The following is a 10174-nucleotide window of genomic DNA, read 5'->3' as shown; positions in this document are numbered from 1 at the left end:
TACTTGTGTTTCCATTGGGCTCTGTTCAGACAGAATAACTTTTGAGTGGTTGAATTCATGTACCAATAAGCAAAGGCAATGTTTGGGTATATAACCTAACTGGAGATGGCTGGAGCCTTGGGATATCAAATTAGACATGAAGCACTGAAATTAAGGAGAATTAGGTGAAAGATTACACAAAAACTGAGGTTTATTTTGACAAGAAGTTTCCCTTTAACATTTTTAGACACACTCAGCAAGCAGAAGGGGTCACAGATCTGGTTGGTTGCAGAGCAGACAGAGCAGTGGGTAGCCCTCCTAATTATAAGAGCACTAATTGAGCGCAGATTGATGTCACCTGTGACTAGTTAGCTCCAGACAGGGTGGGTGGGCTTGATGCTTCTCTCAGAGCTCAACATGCTCACAACAGACATGAAGACTGTCAGCAGGCACTATATACAGTATAGTAGCCCTACTACATACAGGTTTTGGATTTTGATTGGTCATTTTTCATTATGGTGATACGAAAATGATTCGTGTGAATAAACAAGGTGCAATTAAAAATGTCCCACAGCACCTGAATGCAACATATGCCTATCTAATTATCATTTACAGTAGCACACCTAATTAGTCCTCTGACGTCTGACTGGGGATAAATAAGTTTAAGGAAATGCATTCGTAAGAGTCACAGCCTACTTTTCCAGACCGGAAGACACACCAGTATTATTATGATACGTTTTATTTTAGCCCTTGGTTCATCTCGCAATACATAAACGATCTTCGGAGGCGGCCGCTCCACCAACACGTCGGACAGGATTTTCTGCCTGGAAACACCGCAAACTAATCGGAACCGGCGGCCGAGAGAGACAGACGGGTCTCCTAAGCTGCGTGGGGGTCGAGTAGCGTGGGGTAAAATTAATTTTTGTTCCAGGCAGCAGCACCCAGCTTCAACCTCTCTCTCTCTCTCTCTCTCTCTCTCTCTCTCTCTGAGTAGGAGGAGCTCTACTGTGTTGTAAACAGTCAGTACTTACAGTCATAACCAGTGTGTAGTGAAAAATCAAAAGGTGGGTTAACTCTGACCTCCAGCTGGAAGTCATCATAAGGCCAGCAACCACTAACACAAACCAAAAAATGAAGTGCATTTACAGCAGCTTATTATTTTACGTTTCCCCCTGAACAGGCCTAGTCCTCACATAACCTGACCAGCCTGCTGTTTACGGTCATGTAAACTATGGCGTTCATCTCATACAGACCTGCCAGCCTATGAAAAGGTGGTTAAAGATAAAGTGAGTTGGGCTGGATTCACTTTGCACTACATCCCTGCCTGTAACCATGATATGACTCAGTGCTGGTTTTCTGCTCTCCAAAAAGTACAGCGCCTGCCCCTCGTGTGCTCATGTAATCCCAATCTGACATCCATCAGCGGACAAGATGCACATCAGACGACTCAGGAGGGGAAGCAAGAAGGAATGAGAAAATAAACAGAAGCAAAGTCAGACATAGTGCAGCATGTGTAGTTTTTTTTTTTTTTTTTTTTTTTTTTTTTTGCGTCCATGGAAGCGAGACAATTCATCCTGCTTCAACGTTATTTCTCTCAGAAGAGGGCAGCACCAGAGATAAGGAGGCGCACCCGTCAAAACAAAACAATTTCTCAGAGAAAAGAGAGAGCTATATATAGCCGAGCGCTCTCTCTGAGGCTGTGACTTGTGTTGTACAGACAGCTGGGGAGGGGAAATGAGGTGGCTACAATGAGCACTTATTGAGATTCTCTGGAGTGCATGAATGAGACGCGTGGCTCAGATTAGGTGCCGCACTTGTCTGGCACATATTCACTTTTGTTACAAAATTAGGTATGTAGTGAAAAAGTGAGACCCAGTCTTGGAAAAGATGGTGTACACAAATACCTAATAACAAGAATGGCAGTTTTTAAAGATAGCTGGCACACAAAGTCCCTGCTTCACATAATGATGACAATTTTTCAGACCTGACACGATGCGCTATAGAAACACTGACCCCAAAATGAAAACTGAGTCATTGTCTGCCCACCGCGTCCTGTGCCCGTCCAAACTCCATTGAAGTTTGTGGGACACAGAGAGCTAGCCCCAGAGGTTCAAATTCAGCCTTCTCCTCAACTATTATTGGTGAAGTTAATGGGGCCATCCTTTTTACTGCTCCAAAAAAAAAAAAAAAAAAAAAAAGCCTAAAAATGTCTCGATTTCTCCAAACAGCAACACAATCCAAGTGTTTTGCAGCCAAACAGTTGCACCAAGGGTCCAAAGGTTCCAGTATTTACCTCGTTATGTCTTAGATTTTAATCACAGGTCTGACACTTGTTGGTTTCTTTTTATGTCTGGGTTCAGCTGAAGGCCCCCCCTGGTGATGCTGTCAGATCAGGGCTAAGGTAAAGGTTAGGGTAGCAATTAACTTTTATGAGGAGTTGCGTGAGCGGCAGTTTGGCCTGAAAAGACATTTGTGAGACAGCTAATTCCTCATGCTGAGGACCAGCTCCTTATTTTATTTTACTGCCCCTCATTTATTTCTATTAGCTTATTGACGGACTGGTTACAACCTCCATTTGTCACTGTGATGTGAATAAAATCAGTTTGGGGAGTGTGGAAATATTTCGCCGTGGTATATTCCGGTGTGTGTGACAGGAGTGTGCCGCTGGATCGCAGGCTCGTGGCTGTCTTTGGGCCAGGGAGCGATTTGAACAGAGGCCAGTGAAGGTGATTTGGCCTGGTTTAAATTGTTTCTTAAGAGACTTAGGATGCATGAACAACCCAAACCTCTCTCCCATGTGTAATTCCCAGCTTGTATTACAGACCACCGCCAGAGCTCACACAGCTCTTGCAGCTATTATATTATGTAAAGTGTTAAGCAGAGTAAGATGATCCCATCAGATGTGTCCGCTAAACTGATTGTGTTGTGTTTGATTGGATTGGAGTCCTGGACGGATCATTCTGGAAGGGATTAGAGATGTCCGTGTTGATAACCAGGGGTGGCGGCGATCTCCCTCCCTCTCCCTCTCCCTCTCCCTCTCTATCTCTCAGTTTGTTATCTCCGTCTCTGTTTCTCTTCGTCCAGCTCTTTCTGTCTCGGTCCTTCCTCTCTTTCTCCTGGTTCTCCACCTCCATCTCGTCCTCTTGCAGTCAAGGTCTTCTCTGACTTGGTTTGCTGCCTCCTTCCTCGCTCTCCCCATCCATCTCTCCCACCCCCTCTCCCTCTCTGACACACACTTTCCACATGAAATATCTCTTAGATCTGCATGCATTTGGTGTCCTTTTCAAGATGAAAGTCACAGAGATTGCAGCGAATGCCTGCCTTGCCTTTTGACTCCTCCTCAGTGCAGTTTGTCATCACTGCTAGAAATTTCGGACCCCAAGACAAGAGCGTACTAATGTCTTGTGATACACAACGCCCGCCACCATTACTCTTGTTGTTATCAGCCCTGTGCACAAGAGCAGTCTTCTTAGGTTTCAGTTACAGTCTGAAGAATTTAACCATCCCGAAACACTTAAGATGTGTCATTTTTAAACCTGCGATTTCAGGTGAAGTAAAATTCTCTGACGGCCATATTGGAGGTCCTCAACTTCTGCATCAACAGTGAATATGCATTACAATTCATTATTTTACAACTGATGACTTCTCTCTTTTTAAATGGGGACTATTCTGTATTCAGAGTTCTACATATTTAGGAACACTGACAGATTGTGTACAATATGGAGTGGCAAATTGTTTTCACAAAGGACCCATGACACAGTTTTTGTCCATTTAGTGATGCTTCTGTGCCTGTGTTGGACAGCAAGATGCATTTCTCATTGCCATGGGAGCAGTTGTCCAATCGGTCTCAATACATAGAGTCAGATTAAATCACAACACCGTGAGACATCCCATGACACTCTCGCACTTTGGATTTTAAACACGACAAAAAAGAATTACTCATTTAACTCCTAAAACTTCAGCAGCAATATACAATATGCACTTCTATAAAGGGCTGGTGTTAAGTATTAATGTGTTCTCAATCTCAATACCTAGATCAGTGGTTTTCAAAGTGGGGTCAGGGGGTGCCCGGGGGTCCTTGAGGGACTTCCATGGTAGCCTCAGCAAATGAGATTTAGTTTAATTTCACTGTAATTCACTCAAAATTGTTAGAATGCAGAAATTTTAAGAGGGTTTTCATATTTTCGTCTTTCTGTTTTAATCTCGCCATAATTTGATTTATTGAAACCTGTGCCAAATGTGTGGAAAAAGGCAATTAGTAAATTAACACAGAATTAACAGGTAGTAAGAAAAAACAGTAAATGACCAGAAAATTAGCACACAAAAAAAGAAATGAATAATCACAAAAACCCCTACATTTATAATGATTAAAATGTTTAATACCTGACATGTAATACTTAACATTTAACACTGAACCCAATAAAAATAGCAAAATAGACGTAAGGGTCCCTGTAGGGCAAAATCACCTCAAAAGGGGGGGTCTGCAGCTTATTGAAAGTTAACTTGGGGGTCCAGAGCATGAAAAGTTTGAAAACCTCTGATCCAGATATCATGACCAAGTTGGAATATGACTTTTGCACTTTTCCACATAGGGAGGCAGATTTATGCCAGCTCTGAGCTCAGTGGAAAGCTCCAAACATCCACACAGCAGCAGAAAACACTGGAGCAAGCTATGAAACTCTGATAACGTCTGGTGGCTTTTTTAAAAGTAATATCCAGTCTATGTTAAAATTAATTTAAAAATAAAATGGCTCTGATGCCTTTCTGTGTGCCGTAGAATAGTTACATCGCATGGATTAAAATTCACCGCGTTTTCCCCCATAAAGTCAACAGGTTTTCTTCCAAAATAACTTTACAGCCCCTGAGTCATCGTTATACCTTTTCCTCCGCCTGCTGCACACAATAGAAATGATTTGATCTCATTTTGAAAATATGAAAAAAAAAGAGGACTGCTTGTTTTATCTTATTATTCAAGTAATATTCCCATTTTTGAGGTTGTTAAATCGCCTGGCAGTACAGTCTTAGTGCAGTTCAAGATGTTCAAATATTCAAAGCCTTGGAAAAATAGCCTGCAGTCAAAGGCATAAGAATTGATTCTTTTGTGAGATAAAGTCAGTCTTTTCTGATGGTGACTCATAGTAAGAGGGATTTCACATCAAAAGATGAAGTGTGAGGAAAAGGAGCTGCCTGTCAGCTATGGATTATGGGTCTTTATCGGCCACCATGCTAAACCAATTAAAACTGTTACAACTGCAGAAAAGACCAATTTATGCTTACTGTTCCAATAATTAGGCCACACTTCTCCTTCCAGAGGTCCCACTTCCTATTTGCTGCAATGCAACTGCATTGATATTACTTAGGAAAGAATACAGCAATAATGCAGAACACACACAGCATGAGGTTCATACTGCCTGAAACGTCACAGTGTTTTTGGTGCAATGAGTAAGTGAAAATTGGAGCCCTGCAGATCGTGAACCTTTTTTTATTTTTTTATTTTTTAAATTTTTTTTTGTAGCTTGGATGTGTGTGCACATTCCTAGTTTGTAAAAAATATTTCATCTATATCTTAACATTCACTTATGTCCTCAGGGAATATGAGAGGAACATCAAAGAGGGTAAATTATGGCATACATTATACACATTTATAGCTTATATTAATTTAAAGGTTTGTTTTGAGGCACCTGGTGGGATGACAGATTACCAAACAGTTCAATAAATAGTTAAAGTAGAATCCACATGAGTTTTATTGAGAAGCCCCGGTTTACTATTAACTGGTCATGGTGAATCTAAATGAACGAAATATAAAAATGCAACAAAGTGAAGCATGTCTGCTCTGGACTGAAGAGAACAGGCTGGAGGTGTGACTGTACTCTTCAACAACAGCAGAAAAGGCTTTAACTTATGGGCAGTTTGCACATCCTTGTACCTGCGTGTGTCTGCACAGGTGGGACTCGCTGTGTTTGCTATGGGAGGAGAGCAGAGCTGTGACAGGAGGCCTCAGCGGCCCGGGGACGTGGGGGGAGGAGGCGAGGCGTCGTCCCAGCAACAGCAGGAGGCTGTGGACGCACACGGCTCAGAGTCTGGGGCCTCTCAAGGTATGCACTGTGATAATAATAACACTCATAACAGCAGACACAAGTCATGTACGTACAGTTACACATGCAAAGTGAAAAACATCTCTTTGATTTTGTACAAGTCACAGGTTTAAGTGTTGCACACTGGTCCTGACTGCCCTTGCCTCACTGGCCTTGGTTTAGCAACATGACTGACTGGGGCATGAAGGAGTTCCTCAGCCTATTGCACTTCAATTGTGGGAGTCTGATTGCAACATCATGGTATTTAACATACTAATAGTATGTTAAATAAAGTACTGTATTAATTAGTTTTATAAGCTTAAAAAATCCAACCCTTAAACATTTGATGTAAGTCACTCTGGATAAAAGCCTTAAATGTAAATTTGGCCCTTTGCATATTTCAAATTGTACCTCCCTAAGGGTTGGGATATTGCTTCAAAATCCACTGTATTATTTCAAAATTGCCATGACCTTGAAAAGTAGTCTGTTTTTCTTGAAAAGCTGCCTTTATGAAGATACAATTTCTATCATGTGTCACCGGCGATGTGTTTTGCTTCAGGGCTCCTCTTGAACTTCTGACCATAATACAACAACATGCAAGCAAAATGTCACTGCACACACAGTGTATCTTGTGAAAAAAAGATCATGCAAATTGCCGCATTAGAATTGCAAATCCTCACATTATTTCTTTTAGTAATGTATCTCACTCCCACACAGAAACCCCAGGAGAGCTGCCCCAGTGCCAGATGGGAAACAGGAGGGTGGACGACATGAGTTTTATGATCGCGTGCACCAACTGGTACTGAAGTGGTACGGGCACAACTGCTCAGTGAAACAGAGAGAGAGGCGAGAGAGCGAGCAGAGCTGAGGAGGAAAGTGGAGCTGGAGTCGCCCGGTGACGTCTGTATTCCTGAAACCACAAAGCCCAAGATAGATGGAGCTCCCAAAAATGTTGCCATCATTTCAAGTCCTACTTTCTGCATGCTTGCTTCACTGCTGCTCCACCCCCAGGAGGACTTGTTGGAAAATCCTGCAGTGCTTTTAGAACAGATGGAGGACAAGGCGGGGTGAGTGACTGAGCGCTGTAGCAGATGGGTGTCAAATATTGTCCTGCACCACATCTGACAGACTGACGCTGGAACCATTTCACCATAAATCCCCTTTACACCTTGATAAGTGCAAACAGACACAGATAAAGCCTGCTCTCTATTGCATTTCCTCACCGATAAAAAAAAAAATCCATATCCAGAAACGTCTCCGCTGATCTAATGTGCTACATGTAGCATTTTTAAGCTGTTATTCTTTTTTTTTTTTTTTTTTTTTTTTTTGGTATTTTAACAGTGTGATGCCACAGCTAAAGGAGGCAGGAAAGACTGGTGGTTGGTACCCAGGATGCTGCACTGTCATGATGTGCATGTCAGCCAGCTGAGCCACCAGGATTTCACCTCCGATTCTAAACTTGTTCCCCTCACTGTCACTGCTGAGCTGCGGTTTCACAGCAGTGACAGATTTGAAGCCACTCTTTCTACGGCCTGTCGGTGGCCGGATACGAGGAGCTGCCGGGTATTCCGAGGTGTAGAATTATGTGTCCATCCATTGCTCCTAAAGTCGAAAATTTTCATCTTAACACCAAATTTACTGTTAAATCTGACAGTAAGCGAGGAAACGATATTGTTTCAGCAAGAGGTCAGTGGAGAAAGTACGACATAAGTAAACAAAATGAACATAGCACGATGTTAATATTGATTGAAATTGACAATTAAAGGTCATGTGTAAGGTTATGTTTCAATGACATATATGAATAAAAATGTGTAACTCTATTTTGTGTGTGTGTTTTTAATTAAAACTGTTAATTGTAGCTACAGTTGGCTTCAAAGTAATGAGACCTTGGTTGCATCTGCAGACGCCAGGATGAGTCTTGCCCCGTGATGTCAGACAAGCTGTGGTTGGCGACGTATTCAGCAGTTATGAACGACTGACACTAGAGGGCGTATTGCCACTGTGCCAATGTGTGGTTGATTACAGTAAAAAGGCGTTTTTGGTGATGCCCGAGTATAATTACTGTAACTAAATGAGGCCGCGGCTGAGACAGCATGGCCTGTTGTGCTTACCGTCCACTCCGGTGCTTCCTGGCATCATTCTAAACGCTAGACAACCAGCATCCTGTTTTGTGCCATAAAGCAACATGTCTTTATGTCATAAACCAAGTAAACCTCCTTTGAAAGCTGACCTTGTAAAATGTAAAATGCCGTGTCCAGGCTGGCAGAGGCTGCAAATCTTCTCGATCATGGTCAAAGATTTTGCTGTAATGTCTCAGAATACAAATTCTTCAAAATAAATATGCCATATCGTCCCTCTGTTTCTCAAAACTATTTTAAAGATCACTACATTGGCCAACAAAGCCTTTTTTTGGAAAGCGCAGTTTCTTGTATGATTAGTTATTTAAAAGAAAAACAACAACATAAAATAATAATAATAATAATAATCATGCTTTTGTTTGATTTTGTTTTACGTTTGTGGTGTTACAAAAAAAGTAACCATTTTTTTGGAATAGGATTAGGGTTAGGGCTTTTTTAGACAAGACAGTGTGGAGAAAGTGTATCTTTGAAAAATAATAAAGGGAATTTTGTTCAGAGGGTTAACTAAAGATTTCCAAATCAAAGTCCATGAGTTTGAAATGGTTACAAAAAGATGCCAGGCACTTATGTTGTCCAATATACTGTTGTGTGGTGTCTCAGAGAGGTGAAACTGTAAAGTAGGAATATCAACTGCAGCATTTGGCATTCCCTGTGGAATTGAACTCAGTTCCCCTTAGCTAGAATAGAAAATGGACACTGGAGCATGTGATCAGAGGGGATCTGTGACCTGACATGACAGCAACACAAGGAGAACACATGCCTGTCTGCTCTTTTCATGAAAACAGACTGACCAGGTGAATCCAGGTAACAGCTGGGATCCTGTTTAATGCAATGCAGCCTTAAAAAGAACAGAGTGGGGCTGCAGGAGGATTTTTAAGGCACGAGATGATAAGGTGTTCTTAAAATTGTGTACAGCCAGTGTGTGTATCCCTCGCTGCGCCAACAGCGGCTCACTGTCATAAATATCATTACTGCAAAGTGTCTGGAGCTTGAGGTTAGAAAAGTGGACTTGGCTGTGGTTGAAATCCCGTTTTATGGACTGTCTACTGACCAAGTGAGGTTTGAACTTCGGCCAAATCAACAATTTCAAGGGCAATGACTGAAATAAAGACCTGTCTGTTTTTTTCATTTGTGCCTCATTATGTTTCAAGATTGAAATTAATGTGCGGGGCTTTGGTGCACGCAGCCTGAAAATAGTTGTGCTTGACGGCACTGAAAAAATCGATTCCTGATTTATGTTTTTCCTTTGGACCCTTTATTATTAACTTTGGTAAATGGTGATGCATCGGGCCATTTAGATCCATGTTACCTCTGAGCATGGGGTGTGAGAACAAAACAGAAAAGCTGATCTAATGATCCGTTAGGTCATACACCTGCCAACGGAAAGACAAAAAAAGTAAATATAAATATGGTTTTCATAATGGGAGAGAGAATTTGTCTTCAGGTTGCTTCAGCATGCAAGAAAAACACACGTTTCCGTTCACTCCTGCTTTTCAGTGCACAAGCAAGAGCACAGTGTGCACACTGACTCAATGACCGACACACTTTAGACAATGAAGTTTTCACTTTTATTAACATCTCATTGTTAACAGAACATCGTGTTATTGGTAGATAATTGGCGTGGGAAGGTTAAATCAAACCAAACATAGAAAAAAAAAAAAATTACCTCAGCTCCAGTCATATTTTAAATAATAAACTTTGTTTTATTAGAAATAAAACTACAATTATAGAACATCCTCTTAAGTCATTAAAGTAAACATGCCTATTCAGTATAAGCATTTTCATAAAAATGGTATAACATCATGTGCAAAGGATGATGATTTTCATCTTAAATAGGAGAGAAATAAAAATACAAAATCTTCAAAAGCTTTTGTTGGTCTTATTTACATGAACTGATATTTAATATCTGACTGGAAATTACATAAACTCTATAAAAAAAAAATCCACAAAAATGGTGCATTATTTTGCATGTAAAGAAGTGAG

The 10174-nt window shown here is 41.2% G+C and overlaps 1 long non-coding RNA gene across 1 annotated transcript; it reads left to right on the top strand.

Annotated features, from left to right (window-relative positions):
• Nucleotides 1-759: 759 nt before the first annotated feature.
• On the top strand, nucleotides 760-7873 carry LOC115358672 (uncharacterized). The gene is made up of 3 exons (XR_003928202.1): nucleotides 760-888; nucleotides 5924-6074; nucleotides 6771-7873. It is a non-coding gene; the product is annotated as an uncharacterized LOC115358672 (long non-coding RNA).
• The last annotated feature ends 2301 nt before the right edge of the window (nucleotides 7874-10174 follow it).

Source organism: Myripristis murdjan, chromosome 5, assembly GCF_902150065.1.
Source record: "Myripristis murdjan chromosome 5, fMyrMur1.1, whole genome shotgun sequence".
Taxonomy (NCBI): Eukaryota; Metazoa; Chordata; class Actinopteri; order Holocentriformes; family Holocentridae; genus Myripristis; species Myripristis murdjan.
Note: the sequence above shows the minus strand (reverse complement) of the source record. Positions and strands in the feature narration are given on the sequence as shown.